We start from the raw sequence: 16292 nt of genomic DNA, 5'->3' as shown, positions 1-16292 counted from the left end.
TTCACACAACACCGCATCGGGCAACTTCACTGAGGAGAGGCCATACGAGGCTCTGCAGGACAAAGATACAGCCATGCTCGAGATACGAACAATTGTCTTACCTGTTGATAATCATACCACCCTCGGGAGAGCACTGCGGGTCTCCTAAGTATCCTTCCATCATCGTGAACGTTCACTTTGTTTAAGAACAGTTTTTGAAAAATTTGTTTATTTTGAAAACAATGATACTTTATCAATTAAAACATGCAAAACATTTGTTGAGTCGAAACAAATAAGAGTGCAAATAAGTGGATAAAAGCTCAAATAGATGTGATGGAATGATAGTCTGCAAAGGGCGAGACTCCATAGATCTGTACAAGTTTGAAATCGGTGATATATATTGGAGAGGGCTACATTGAACATAATGACCTTTCCTCTACCATTCTGAATTTTCGATGTATTCAAAGCTTCAGTCGGCGACGAATCGAGAATCCCTGACGGATGACAGATATACAGCACAGTCTTGTCAAGACGCAGTTACTTGCCAAATCCCTAATTTTTGCCTAGATTGCCCCAGTGTGAGGTGTTCAATCTAGCGGGATGCAAATTCTCTTCTTCTTTTTTTTTTCAATGTCTCTAACTTTTGCCTGGATTGCCCTTTCGGGTTTTCAATCCACCGAGACGCTCCTTTTTGCCTAAGTCGCCCTTTGGGGTGTTCGACTTATCGAGCTTTTTGCTTTTTTGTTTTAGGCGAAGTATTTCTTGACTGCATCGGGAATTCATAGGACGAGTGAACTTCTTCATCCATTGATGTAAGTGTTAAAGTACTGCCTGAAAAGGCTCTCTTGACAACACATGGACTTTCATAGCTTGGAGTCCACCTGCCCCTGGAATCGGGCACGAAAGACAAGACTTTCTTGAGCACAAGGTTCCTCGGAACACACGAGGCTTGATCTTCTTGTCAAATGCTTTCTGACCATAAAACATGGCAGTTGATCTTTTGTTTTTGCTTGAATTCAGCATCAGTCAACTTGGGACTTTGAGGGTGCTATCTTTCTTTTGTTTGTTTTGTTTTTTTTTTCTTTCTTTTGATTTCTTTTGATTTTGATTGATTTCTTTTTTTTTGATTTTGCACCCTCCTCTTTCTCTTTTTTCCTCTTTTTTTTTTTGATAATGCCCCAGTTGGCTGTTCTGCTGATTCTCGAGATGCAGCTGAGTGATCTTCTTTTCTTGCTCAAGAAGTCAGGAAATCTCGTCAGGAATCCCTTCAACATCATCTTCGTCCGCTTCGAATACAAGGAATTCAAAATTGGGAGATGACGTCCGATCACTATGTTCAATGGGTTTGAGAAATAACCTGCATAATGATTTAGAGATGAAAAGCTTTTTGAAAAACAAACAAGACAATCGTTATGCAGATGAAAAGATTGCTTTTATTCTTGTTTTTTAAGGTTTTTTGTGATCACCAATTTCATGCAAAAAGCAAAAAGGGAAAACAAATGGAAAAACAAATGTTTTACATGAATTTATTTGAATGAAAATATCATTGCACAAAATGTTGCCAACAATGTCATCACTTCTCCTTTTGGCATGGGAAAAGGGTTTTTAAACAAAGTGATTATTACAAAGACTTAATGAACAACCGTAGGAACGCCCACAGTGACCCAATTGTGATAGATCCCACCAGGGATGACAACTGTCAATATCTCTTGCATCAGCAGCTTCTGTTTTCTGAACAACCCTTCTGAAGAAAAAGTCGGCGCCAGCCCAGGACTTGTTATCTTCAGGCTTGATTAACACAGGGACCTAAATCCTCCAAGATCAGAATACCTGACCTCACAAGGTCTTGAACCTTCATCTTCAGCTGAAAGCAGCTATCCACATCATGACCAGGAGCACCCGAGTGATACACACAATGCTGTTCAGGCCTATACCACCACCGAGGGTTGACGGGTATGGGCGGCGGGTCTCGGGGAGTAATCAAGTTCCGCTCTAACAGAGAGGGATACAGTTCGGCGTAGGACGTGGGGATTGGATCAAAAATGATCTTCTTCCTCTCATTACTTGTATTGGCTTGATTACCATTGTGAGGCTGGGAAGCCTGCTGCTGAGGACGATGTTGCTGACGCTGATGCTGCTGAACTGGTCTTCTCTGTTGCTGTTGAGTTTGAGTTGCTGGGATAGTCACAGCAGCAGCCTGACGATACTGTCCTCTGTTTGCACTCCTCCGACGGTGCACAACATTTGTTTCACTTTCTCCCCTTTTGGGTGCCCCAGAGGATGGCTTCTTAGAACCGGAAGAACTTGAAGAGCCAGGATGGCGAACCGGAGCGCGGGTTGCTCTGACATTAACAGTCTCTCTAGCAAGAGGCTGTTCACTGATTCTGATCCCCCTCAATTCATCACCCACATCAAAATTACTGGCGGGAGCGGCAGCAACAACATTATCATCCACAGGAACACCCACTGGTGAAGCACGGTTGGCAGTTGGAAACACAGCTTCCAGTCTCTGGGCTAAGGCACGCAGCTCCTCTTGCCCCTGAACAACTCCTTGCATCGTTGTTATGAACTGGGCCATGTTTGCCCTCATCTCGGCCAATTCTGCTTGAACCTGATCCATACTCCTCTGTTGATTCAATCTGGTTGAGTAGCGGTGCGGACGATGATCAGCAATCCCCTCTCAGAGGAACCGGAGTGAGAGGTCTTGTCCCCAAACATGTCTGCAATGCAAGGATGATATGTACATGATATGCATGATGCGGATGCTATTTTGTCATGAATGATCCTGATAAAGGATATGCGCATGCAAGTTAACTTTTTTTTTCATTTTCATGCATTACTATTTTTTGGAAAATAACCATGCTATGATGCAAATGATGGCGCCAAGACTGGCAGGAACTGGCATCTGAGGAACCATCTGAAACCCCAAAGTCATCTGAGGAGCTGGCATCTGAACCAAAATCTGGAGAACTGAGTCACCATGTGAGCGAGTACCCTCAAATTCAGCCCAGGGATCCGAAATAAACGGAACCCTCTGATCAATACCAGGGTCAAACCTCCGGCGTCCAGAAATAACGGTCCATAAATCCGACTCAAGATCATCAACACGGCATTACTGGCAGAAACTGTATCTGTAGAGAACAAACCCTCCCCTCACTGGTAGGTTCTAAGAACAGAAGTTTGTCAGTTTCAGCCCTTCAGTCGAGAATAATACGTTTACCACTGAAGGTTTAGCATTATTACGGGATAAAAGACCTCTGCTGACTCCCCTCAACAGGATATCCTAAAGCAAGTTCCCAGTCTCGGGGTCCTCGGATTGAGCAGCGAGAATGCGCCCACCAGAGCTAACATAATCACGTCTCGGAGGAGAGGCCTCGACTGAGTTCTCGGGAAATGGTCACCAGAGTCGACGATTTCTAAAGGAATATTTGTCGTTATGGAACACCCATAGGACAAAATATATCCAACAGAAACCTCGTCTGGAATGTGGGTCTCATGAACGACTTATCATAGCAACATGCCATGCAAGCCTCATGACTATCCACTCTAACACCTATGTGTACACTCAAGCCTGGGTAGTGGGCTTATTTCTCACAAAATATCCCATCCCAACAAACAGACAACCAGCAGATGAATATGAACGAATGCAAACATTAATGCAAACAATGAATGCAAACAGTAAATGCAAATATATACAAATGAATGCAATAAAATACAACAAGCAGAAAGCAACCAAAACCCTAATCCTAGAGAGCGCTAGGAGAGACTCGCTCAGGGAAGATGGACCAGCAGAGGTCAACTTCTCTATATCCCCAGCAGAGTCGCCAGCTGTCGCATCACGCGAAAAACCGGCGGGAAAAGAAAGAACAACAGAGCCGCCACCGTGCGTTATTTATCCCAAAAGAGGGAAAGGAAACGCTCGAAGTAAACCTGGAAAAGAACAAGGTCTCGCGACCAAAGAGGATGGGTTCGGGAGTCGGTTATGCGAAGGGAAGGTATTAGGCCCCCTACGCATCCGTAGTACTCTACGGGATCCACGCACACTAGAAAGGAAGATTGGTTGCTATAACACTGCTCAAACACACACACACTGGCTGAAAGGGACAAAAGAGACTGACTGAAACTGACTCGGCAGGATATCGTATCCTGGGCCTACTTAGTCTATCAGGTATAGACATCAGAGTCGAAGTAGTTCGGACTGGGGAAACGACACATGCTCGCTAGGATATCGCATCCTATGCATACGTATCTCCTTGGACGAAGGAGAATCAGAGCATTCGTAGCTCGGCTGACACGCACACAAACAAAACAAGACAAAGGCAAACGTGGAGCCCAACTGCCAATCGCTGGACTTATGTCGACATCCGAACCTAAACACACACAGGAAACCAACTGCCAATCGCTGGACTTATGTCGGACTCCAACCAGAACACACACAAGGGTGGTTAAGACACAAAGGGTTGGAAAAGAAAAAGGGCGAACAAACAAACTAAAAGGGAGACTAGAGCTCGAGCCTAATAGTTGCCAAACACACACAAAAAAGAAAAAGGGCGCCCGGAGAGATCAGCTCAATCTCCTGCCTACATACTTCATCTGGTATGAAGATCAGGGCGATGTAGTTCCCCTACGCAGGGACAAAGGATCTAGCCTAACCAGATAACAGAGGGGGACACAACACTAGGGAGACTACGACTCGAGCCTAGATGTTGTCATGCAAAGTCAACCCTAAGTTAAGGTTTCTAGCTAAATGGCACAAGGGCCAACCTATCCTAGACAAGGCTTGCACAGGAAGCAAGGGTCTCGATTGCAACTAGGGCAAGAGAAAGGGGAGATCTCAATCGCAACGAGGGCGAGAGAAAGGATCGCAACGAGGGCGAAAACAAGCAAGGATTAGTCGTTAGTTGTTAGTCAAACTCGGCAAGACATCGCGTCTCGTGCCTACGTATCTCATCTGAACATGAGAATCAGAGTTGCCGTAGTTCGGCCGGCTGGGAGAAAAGACTCGATCGCAACGAGGGCGAGAGAAAGGGAAAGTCTCGATCGCAACGAGGGCGAGAGAAAGGAAAAGGCTCGATCGCAACGAGGGCGAGAGAAAGGATCGCAACGAGGGCGAGAGAAAGGATCGCAACGAGGGCGAGAGAAAGGATCGCAACGAGGGCGAAAGCAAACAAGGATTAGCTGTTAGTTGTTAGTCAAACTCGGCAAGACATCGCATCTCGTGCCTACGTATCTCATCTGAACATGAGAATCAGAGTTGCCGTAGTTCGGCCAAACAACTCTAAGTATGGCTCACACAAGGGTTAAGCCACACAACCTACCTTGCACACGGGCAAACCTAAACTAAACCTAAAGAGGCAAAGCAAACAGGCAATCACAATCACAAGAAGCACACTCTATATGCATACAAGAGGCTCAAGCAAAAGGTTAGGCACTAGGGCCAACTGGAATAGGGTAAGTGTGCTCTTAACCTTGCCATTGAGAGGCTAAGGTGAAGCAGATGAAAGGATGAAGTGAGGATGAGACCTCACAGCTCTTATCCCTGGCCAGGGAGAGCTAATAGACAAATGAGCATGGGTCCAGAAAGTGGGAACCCTTCTATACTCGAAGACTCTGACACTGTACACTTTGTACAAGATCTTGGGTTTGTATCCCAATGCATCAACACACAGCAGTGTGAGCAGAGGGATGACACAACAAGAGTAGTGGGGGATAGATTGCATATCCCTACCTTCCACCAATTGCCTTACTTGAAGGACTTTTCCTGCTTGGGACAATTTTAAACACACACAAGCATGGCCTCTTAAGGAGGACTTCAGACAGTTTGCCCGGCCAAATAACAGGCCGAGTCTCCAGACTACATGAAGTAAAAGAGATTATACCTCAAGCAAGTTGCTAAAAAGCAAAGCAAATCAAGTTCAGAGAACTTAAGCAACTAAAGTACCTGAAAAAGTCAAACCAATTAGTAAACAGTTCAAAAGTTTAAATCAAAAGGAATTGGTAAACAGTCAACACAGATGGTCAACTGTGCAAGGCATAAGACTCAAACACATGAGTCAAACCTACAAAACAAAGGTTAGCATATGATAAAACAATCAAGTCCAAACAAGTTTGAATGATCTTTGAGGCATTGGTGCTTAACCTGAAACAGGAACTCAATTGTAAGTTCAAAAGACCACTAGGACTAGCCTAGGGTCAAGGATGAAAGAAAAAAGTCAAAACAGCAAGAAAAAGTCAACCAAAGTCAAGGTCAAACATTTAAGAAGCTATCACAATTGGACCCACAATCAAATCATGCATCATTATCATTTCATAAGCAAAAGAAGGCAAGGCATGGCAAATGAAAGCACAAAAAAAAGTCAACAGAATGACTTGCATCAAAAGTCAACCCAAACAATCTCAAAAATCATCAAATAAATCAAATTCAATCCTAACATCTAGCATGGCAAGCATGTCAAATTTCATGGCATTTGGATGAGAGGAAGGCAGTCAATTAAAATCATGAAGTCAACACAATTTCAAGTAAGCACAATGAAAGTCAACAAACATGGGTCAACTTCAAAAAATCATATCAAATTGAAAACAGATGAGAAATGAATGAGATTAACACCAATGCAAAGCTCAAGATGTCTAGTTATCACATATGAAATTTCATGATCATACAATAAGATATGAGAATTTCACAAAGGATTTGGCAACATGTATCACAAAAAGTCAACATTTGACTAGGCAGGGAAGAAAATTCTCAAATAAATGGAAAACAGCACAATTAATTCCAGGAAAAATCACACATGAACTAGACATGTAAGGGAGGGATCATGCAAAATTTGGGGTCATTTGGATGTAAGAAAACATGTCAATCAAAATTGGGAAAATGCACATTCATGTTGTGACACCAAATGTAACACATAACTTCAAAAAATTATATCCAGCAAACCACAAATGGGAAATCCACAAACTTTATATCAAAATGAGGGTGAACATGTCTAGTTTCTTCACAAAAAAAAATTCAAGGGCAAAGGATGCATCATGAGTATTTCACAATTGAAATGACCAAGGGTATCAATATGGCATACAAGTCAAGAAACCAATTATCAATAAAAATCCAACCAATGAAAAATTTATTAAAATTCATAATCAAATACTAGACTCAATCATGAACATTATGGAAAAAATCTCATGATTTTTGGATGAAAATTGAGAAAGAAATGAATTATTGAAGATGATTGATTAATTGGAAGCAACATGAACAATTAACATGGCAAACGAGTCAAACATGGTCAACGCAGTGGCAAAGTGGTAATTAGGCGCCTCATTTAACAAAACTCTGCGTTTGATGCAGACCAAATGAAATGTTGTGATTGGTAGTTCCTCAATGGAACAGTACACGGCCAATCCAGCTTCACAATTCTGGGTTTCTAAAAACCCTAGGGTTTAACAACAGCAATGTATTTCATGGCAACTTCACTTCCTCATTCAAACAACATATTTCCAACAGCAGTTCAAATAACATGGCCATGATATTCGTGCAACCATCAAACATCAATAACTCAAACATGGTTCATGCAAATTTCTGGGTAGGCTTAGGGTTTAAGAAGCAGTAGCAGGGCATTCATCATCATCATGTAATCACCAAAAACAAACATTCAGCAAACTCAATCAAACAGCATGGCATTAGTGTTTCGACAACATCATTCAGCAACATACAACAACCCAAACTTCATGCAAATTCTGGGAATGCTAGGGTTTATAATACAGTCATGAGCTTCATCAGCATGCATTTCATTCATTCCAACATCAACAAAACAGAATTCGAATCCAGCATCACTCAAAAGCATGGCATAAGAATGGTTCATGCAGCATCTAAACAAACATAAACCAGCATATTCATGAATTCTGGACAAGTTTTAAAGGCATGAACAAACAGAGTATGAGCTTCATCACCTTCATGAACTCAAAATTCCAAAAGCCCAGAACTTAAAATCAAACATTCTAATATCATCATTAAACATCAAACAACAAGAACATAACATCAAATTTCAAGAAATCAATCCAAACATGGTAAATCGAGCAAAACTTCATTGGTACACAAAAAAAAAAGAAATTCAGGTTTCTCCATCATGAGACCACCATTTCAAGCAAGCTTTAGCTTATAAGAATCAGCATAAGAAGATCTTTCATAAACATATAATGGCATGGCAAATGATTGAATTCGAATGCTTACTTGATTTTTAAGAAATGAATGATGCAGTGTTGTTTTGGCTCCTTTAGCTCGAAACAGATACTCCTTTTGCCTTGGAATGGTAGATGGTGAAGCTGTTTTCACTCACAAATGCATGAGATAACCTGAACCGATGTTTGCCATTGTTGGTAGCTTCATGTAGCAGCAACACAAAAGGGGTTTCCAGCCAGTGATTGATGGTGAAAATGAACTCAAAATGTTGTTCAAGTGGTGAAGGAAGCCAGAGGAGCTCTAGGGTTTTGAGGTTTTTTGCAGAAATTCACTTTGAGCCAAAATGCAAGATGTGAGAGTGAGTGGTTTTTTGGTTCGTTTCAGCTGCTACTAGGGTTGTCAATTGGCAGAAAAATTGACTTATATTCACTGTTTAGTAATGGTAATCCATGTGGTAATCTTGTTTAGCTCAACATGAACCAATTGCTAATTTGCTCCTTTTTGCATAAATGGAAAATGGGGGTGTATGTGCTGCACGTTTGGGCCTTAAACCAGCTGCTCATGACCATTATAAATGCTGTTTGATGTTGCTTAGTGGATTGCTAAATTGCTTTGCCTATTTCAAACCATTTTGCCATATTTGCACATTTGCTTTTTGATCCAAAATGGTAGCATGATGATGAAATGAACATGAAATTAATTTTGGAACATGTCACAAATATGATATAAAGTGAATCCCAATTGGCCAATTGTGTAAAAAGTCAAAGAATCAAAAAGTCAAAGTTTGGTCAAACTTGATTTTTAAATGGAAAAGGTCAAAAAATGCCATTTTGATTGGCAAGGTTTTAGGACATGAAATTTATATTTTTGGAAAGAGGATAAAAAATGTGGTTTGTAGGAAAAAACCCCACCAAATTTGGCCAAAGGAATCATGAGATATGGCCTTTTGAAGTTCATGAAAATGTGAAAATGATTTGACCATATCTTGCAAACCATTCATGGGATTTAAGAGTTCTTGGACTTTTGAAATGGAAATGGGAGAACAAGATCTTCAACTTTCATGTTGGGCAAAAAATCATTTGAAGCTTGTATCATGATGCAAGTTGAGGATCAAGAAGTTTCTATTTTTGGCAGTTGAAATTACAGGTCCACTTTCTATTTCTGGAAATTTTCTGATTGGCTCCAAATTATTCCATGATGTTGATTGCCATGACATATGAGGCCTATTGGGACATGAATAAGCTCTCTCAAACCATTTCCATCCATCAAAACCATAGAATCAAACACAGTTGACCAACTTTGACTTTTCTAGGGTTTTGGACTGACTGTGCACTTCTGATGAATTCCAAACCCTAATTCCTTGAGACCTTGACTTCAAATGATGTCCCAAGTTGTGTGAACTTTTTGGACAAACCCTAGGGCTTCTGCTCCTTGAGAAATACCTTTGCTTGCTTGGTGGACTGATCTCCTGATCAGTTTGACCTAAATCTTGCTTGCTTGCTCTTGAGGCAACTGAGGACAATGCAAATGCTATGCAATGGATCATGATATGCTATGACTTAATATGAAAATGTATGTACAATGATAGGTGCAAATTTGAGGTGCTACAACCACAAACGACTCACATTTGAAAATCATTAAAAGGGATTTCCCTTTATTAAAGTCATCTCTTTTTCTTCTTACTTTTATCTCTTTATCCACTTTACTTTTTCTTAAGAAATGACTATTGTACATGAATGTGATGATGATGAAATTGCGATAAAAACCCTAAGTATTCAAGAAAATAAAGATCTCTAGGACTTACACATGAAAGAGTGTAAGAATGCCCTAGGCCAAGATGAATTTAATCGCATTGTAAAGGAATTTTATGGCGGTATTAACTCCTCTTTTAGTAATACTGATTTGGAATCTTCCTCACCAGGTTCATCAGTAGAAGTGTTGTTGGATATTGTTGACTCCTTTAATCAAGTAGTTATGAGCTATGATCATAACTCCATTTATGAAGTAGAGATCGCTAACCTCCGGTTTTTGATGCATATCTCCCATATCGGAAATGAGGACGTTGTATTGGAGTCATGCATCCCTGGGGAACATGTATTATGAGTATTTCCATTTCTACGCTGGTGTATTAGAGGATTTTAAAATTCATTTACCCTTTACCAATTTCGAATCTGACCTGTTAAGAACCTTAAACATTTCCCATTCTCAACTTTGTCCCAATAGATGCGGTTTATCAAAGCTTTCGAGATAGATTATGAAGACATAAGCATAAGGCCCATCATAGATTTATTTTTCTCCTTTTTTTTTAAATCAAGGGTGTTTAGAAGGTTGGTTGGGTCACAATTAGTGGCCTTCCCGCAAGCATTTTCTTCAAGTTTACACTACTAATTATAAAGGATTTAAAGACCGGTTTCTTCGAGTTAGATGTGGATCGAGATGTCCTCAGGTATTGTATGTGTTAGATGGATCCCACCATTTTCCTATCTATTTGACTAGAAACCCACTTCCAATGTCTAGGTTTAACTTTGATAAATTAAATGCTCTAGAAATTCAGTCTTTGGCCATATTAGATTCCTTTCGTATAATGAAAGTTCAGGATCTAGTGTCATTACCCGAGGAACGCGTCCTTCATTTTCTTGGTAATACTAGTAAGACCCCAATTTTGATCCTAAGATCCCTCATGATATCTCATCATATGCATTGGCTTTGGGATCACACATTAGCATCCTCCTTACCCCTCATCCATTGGTTTTGCAGTGGGAGATGTCACCAAGCACATTTGATTGTATTTGTCGTACCCCTAAATTTTCCCTCCCCTTTCTCACCTATGCATCCAATCACTGGATCAGGAGACGACTTGCATACATTCATAATTCATCCACATGCATCATTCCTCATGGATTCAGAAGAAACTTGGGCCCATAAAGCTAGGGTTCACACAGATATCAAAGTCCAAAGGCATGGTTTGATCACATCATCAGCATAGGGGATGTGAAACCCTAATGATAGTGGTAAAGGTGATTTCAACAAAGGTGTGGCCAGTCATCCTAGGGCCTTCAAAACCCTAACTCCTCAAGGCACGACTTCATGAAGCTTCACCAGGAAATCCTCTAGGGTCTTCAAAACCCTAATTCCTCAAGACATGATCTCATAAAGCTTCCCTAGGCCTTGTCTTGGTCTTCAAAACCCTAATGCAGGTTCACACACTAGAGGACTGATGGTTGGGGCTTATGGCTTGATTCAAGAGACTTGTTTAAGGGGTAAGCCTTAGACAAACCCTAATATGGGAGATGGTGAATCAGATAAACTTGGTGGCCTAACTATGCATCCATGACCCCTCAATCTTCACCCTTTACCAATATGTTTGGCCTAACCCTACTTTGGTCCTCTATGGGCATGAGTCTTAGCCTAAAGTCATGGCATTGCTCAGGTGATTGTTGATACACCTATGGCCTTGGTCATCCAAACAACCAATCTTCTTGTGTCACAAGTCAATTGCTAATCATTCCATTTGATTCATGGATATCCCATTCAAACCCTAATCTTATACCCTCATTTCATGGCCTTATTAACATATATTGTCAGTCAAGTCATGTTCATTTTCAAAGTCAAGCATTCAAGTCATAAAAAAATATTTTATAAAACCAATTTCAAATCATTTTTCAAACCATTTCAATCCATTTCACATCATTCTAAACCATCACATTTGATTCTACACAAAAAAGTACAAGTCTTGGCATTTTTGACCAATTGTTGACTTTTTGGTCAAATTTGACCAAAGTCAACCCAAGACCCTAATACCCTAAATCTCAGCCTAATCATTAATACATTGTCCATTTATAAAGAAAATGCCAAGAAAATGAGTTTTGGACCAATTGTTGACTTTGGTCAACAATTGACTTTTTGGTCAACTTTGACCAAAGTCAACCCAAGATTCTAAAACCCTAATCTCCCCAAACTTGGACCTAATCCCATGCTACTTTTCCTTGATTCATCATCCAATATCCATGTTGGTTGTGTTCTCCCTTGTTTCTTCATGTCCAAGCAATTTGGCTTATTTTTTCATATCCACACCACCATATCATGACTTGGATTTCTTGCCTTGACAACCAACCTTTACCCTGCTGCACATGCCTTGCATTCACCACAAAACCAGACATCCTAAAAACATGATCAAACATGGTACATGCTTGGTTAATTTTACAAAGCAATGCATACGAAGTTGGCTTTGAACTCACCATGATACACCTTACACTTGCACCCTGTCATCATCCTGTAGCAGCCCACAAAAATCAAAAGTTGCAAGGCTATAATGAAATAAGTTGGGAGATAGCCAAGACAGCTACGTGCTACCAAGATGCAATGTTGCACAACCATACACACATTGGTCAACAGGCCCTGTGACACAAGCTCAAACCTGCAGATTGCATTACAGGAAACTGTACCAACAAGACCATTTCCAAGGCAAACCAAGATATCAGACTTGTGGTACATTTTGCTATGCAAGGCTACAACACAGTCAGTATGTAAATACTGCTATAAAATCTTGGGAGTTCAGCAACATTGAGACTTAACTGAACATGTTCACAAGTCAATAATATCAATATTCTCTCTACCATGCCATCATGCACAGGCCAAGGTTAAATCAACTGTACACCATAATCCTGCACCAAGCAAGAGAGGTATCAACATCATTCTTCATTTGAAATTCATATTGCTAACTCAAAGCCATATTCCATGCTGTACCAACTTGCTGCAATGCCAAGCCTGCACAAGCAAACAAGTTTAGAGCCAGGAACAAGAGATCAAATGCATATCCCTTCATCAGTCCACACCATGAGATGCACCTCAATATGGCTCCAATCATGATTTGTAGTACATCAATGACATTTTATGTGTTGTGTTGCACCGACTTAACCTGCAAATCACAGCATTTCCTAAGCCAACACTGAACCAAATTAAGAATGGAAATGGCCACCCTGCTGCAAGACATAACTATACCTGCAGAGTGCATAACAGTTTGCACCATCAAAAACATTGAGTCAAGTCAGCATCTTGCTCAGACCTAGCCAAAGAATGACGCAAATCAAAACCATATGCAAGTGATAACATGAAATAATATCACATTTTTGGACTCGATTTAATTAAATTATATTATTATTTGTTTCAATTTATTTCATATTATTCGATATTACGTGGTATTTTCCCTTCTATTTGTCTCAGGTAACTTATTTGAAGCATAAGTGAAAAAGGAAGAAAAGGGGGGTGAAAAAGAGGATGGAAGCAAATTCCACTAAAGCCCAGCCCACAATTACAAGCCAGGAACGCTGAAGCTGTGACGACCGCCACACAAGGTGTGACGAGCGTCACGCCCTGCTACTTTGTGTTACGAGCGTAACACATGGTGTGACGAACGTCACACCCCACTCCTATATTTTTGGCTTTTGACGCGTAACAGAGGCACGTTGAAGCTATTCTTCCGCTTGACTCGTTGAAACGTGAAGCTTACTTACCGAAGGCATTTTGGGAAAACGGTTACAAAGGGGACTAATATAAATAGAACCAAAGATCCAACCCTGAAGCTCTCGCTTCCCTTTCCGCCGTGCAAGCATTTACAACACTAATTTTCTACAGCTTTCTATTATTAAAAATTTTTATTTCCTTTTCTTTTCCAGTCAATTTTCAGAGCACTTAATTAATTTTTCACACAATAGTTTCTACAGCGGAAACTATTGTGTATCTTCTACTGGATCTAACCTTACGTTAGATCATAGTATTTTTATCCCTTTGCTTTTATTTTCCTGTCCGATTGAAGAGTGCAAGAACAAATCCAACCGGTCTGTGGTGGAGTGTTCAAGATTCCTATTAATTATTCAGGTTCTTTAATTTATTATTTTAATTTATATATGATCTGCATTGATGTTTATTTATATTGTTTGCCTGATATGGTTTTATTTAAGCATGATAATTGTTTAGACCTGTTTAGCATGTCCGGCTAATTAATTAAGATATCGGTATGTAAAGTAAGCGGAATGAAGGAGTCAAAACTAAGTTGGTTTAATTTTAGTTAAAAATAAAGTCACTCTTTTTATGGTCTCAATTTACAAGTTAATACCAAGGTTTTTGTACGAGAGTAAAAGACATAAAGAAGTTAAAATCAATAGAACGACGGTTTGAGTTTTTAACTAGACAGTGTAAATTGGACATTAATTCTAAATCAGGGCGATAGCAATTTTTAGAGTTAATTAAATTCTAATCTTTTTCAAAAAGTATTTTTAAAGGTTAAATGTGAGGACGAGAGTTAAGCATTTAAGTTTAATTATATAATCTAAGTCAACAGAGCGAGAGTTTGAGACGAGGGTGTTTAAACGGTTATTATTTTAATGAAAAGAGTTTCTATAGATTCTGTTGTTTTCAAAAAGTGATTTTGGACTTAACTAATAAGTGACAGCTACGTTAATATAAAGTCATAGTCTATTCAACAGAGCGAGAGTTTGAGATAAGACTTTTAATCAATAGTGTCTATTGAAAAGATTTATTTTAAAACCAAGAAACCAACGAAGATTTGATTCCCTAATTACGACGAACTACATACCGATATCCGCTTAATTGATATTTAAATTAGATCCAATTTTAGTTTTACTTCTCCCCCAAATCATCAAAGTATCATCCGCCTTAGCTTTACGAAGTAACCTTAGAAAACGGTATATCGATTCATAAGTCCCTGTGGGATCGATATCTTTTAAAACTACACGATAAGACTGTGCACTTGCAGTTAGTACCCCAATAGACTTATAAAGTCGCGATCAGGTTTTTGGCGCCGTTGCCGGGGACTTTTATTTAGTCGATATCGTAACCCTTCTGTTACGCTGTAGAGACTAAGGCAATTTTTATTTCTTTCTTTCGTTGATTTGTATGCCACACACTCGCTCACAAGGCGAACCGTATTACTTACGAATCAACGACGTTGAACGATATCTCTGAGTCTTACGACGCATTCAAGAATATCGTGCTGCAAACAATCTCCCTCCAATCGAAATTCCTGATCTCAAAAATCTTTTTCCTTCGCCGATACCCGAGATGGCAGAACCAGCTCGTGCTCTTCGAGATTACGCCGCTCCATCGCAAGATGAGCCACATTCGAGTATTGCTCCACCCGCAATCGAAGCAAACAAATTCGAACTTAAACCTTCGCTATTACAAGCAGTGCAACAGAATCAATTCTCTGGAAATCCTACCGAGGATCCAAACCTTCATTTATCCGTATTTGTCCAATACGCTGATACTGTTAAAGCTAATGGTGTCACTTCAGAGGCGATTCGACTTCGTCTTTTTCCCTTCTCGTTAAGAGATAAAGCTAGAAGATGGTTTCAGTCTCTTCCTTCCAACTCAGTCACCACATGGAATGAGTTGAAGAAAGTCTTTCTTGCCCGATATTTTCCTCCAAGCAAAACAGCTATGTTGAGAGCCCAGATAAATGGATTTAAACAGAAAGATAACGAGTCTCTTTTCGAGGCATGGGAAAGATATAAAGACATGATGAGACTTTGTCCACACCATGGTTTAGAGGACTGGTTAGTAATTCATACCTTCTATAATGGTCTCTTATACAACACAAGGTTAACAATAGACGCCGCCGCAAGTGGTGCGCTTATGGATAAACCTTATGCCGATGCTTATCAACTTATCGAGAGCATGGCCCAAAACCATTATCAGTGGGGAAGCGACCGAATAATGGTAGAAAAACCTCAAACGAAAAGTGGCATGTACGAGATAAGTAGCCTTGATCATGTTAATGCAAAAGTGGATGCTCTGGCCCAGAAAATTGAAAGTTTAAATGTATCACCTCCAGCCACCGTGGGTGCCGCAGCTCAAAATTGCGAAGTCTGTGGAATCCAAGGTCACACTCCTGTAGATTGTCAACTCCTAACAGGAATCCAAGCAGAGCAAGTGAATTATGCTCAAGGAAATCCCTACTCGCATACCTATAACTCAAACTGGAAGAACCATCCTAATTTTTCATATAAGAGCAATAATGCTTTATACGCACCAGGACAAGCTCCCAGTCAAGCCCCAGCTATACCCCCTGGATATCAAAAGCCGACCCCATCTACACCTAACAATAATGTTCCTAGAAAATCCA

The 16292-nt window shown here is 40.2% G+C and overlaps 1 non-coding gene across 1 annotated transcript; it reads right to left on the bottom strand.

The window, feature by feature from the left end:
- Positions 1-15607: 15607 nt before the first annotated feature.
- On the bottom strand, positions 15608-15714 carry LOC127124133 (small nucleolar RNA R71). The gene has a single exon (XR_007803765.1). It is a non-coding gene; the product is annotated as a small nucleolar RNA R71 (small nucleolar RNA).
- Positions 15715-16292: the final 578 nt, after the last annotated feature.

Source organism: Lathyrus oleraceus, chromosome 2 (genome assembly GCF_024323335.1).
Source record: "Lathyrus oleraceus cultivar Zhongwan6 chromosome 2, CAAS_Psat_ZW6_1.0, whole genome shotgun sequence".
Taxonomy (NCBI): Eukaryota; Viridiplantae; Streptophyta; class Magnoliopsida; order Fabales; family Fabaceae; genus Lathyrus; species Lathyrus oleraceus.
This window is presented reverse-complemented; position numbering and strand designations above follow the sequence as displayed.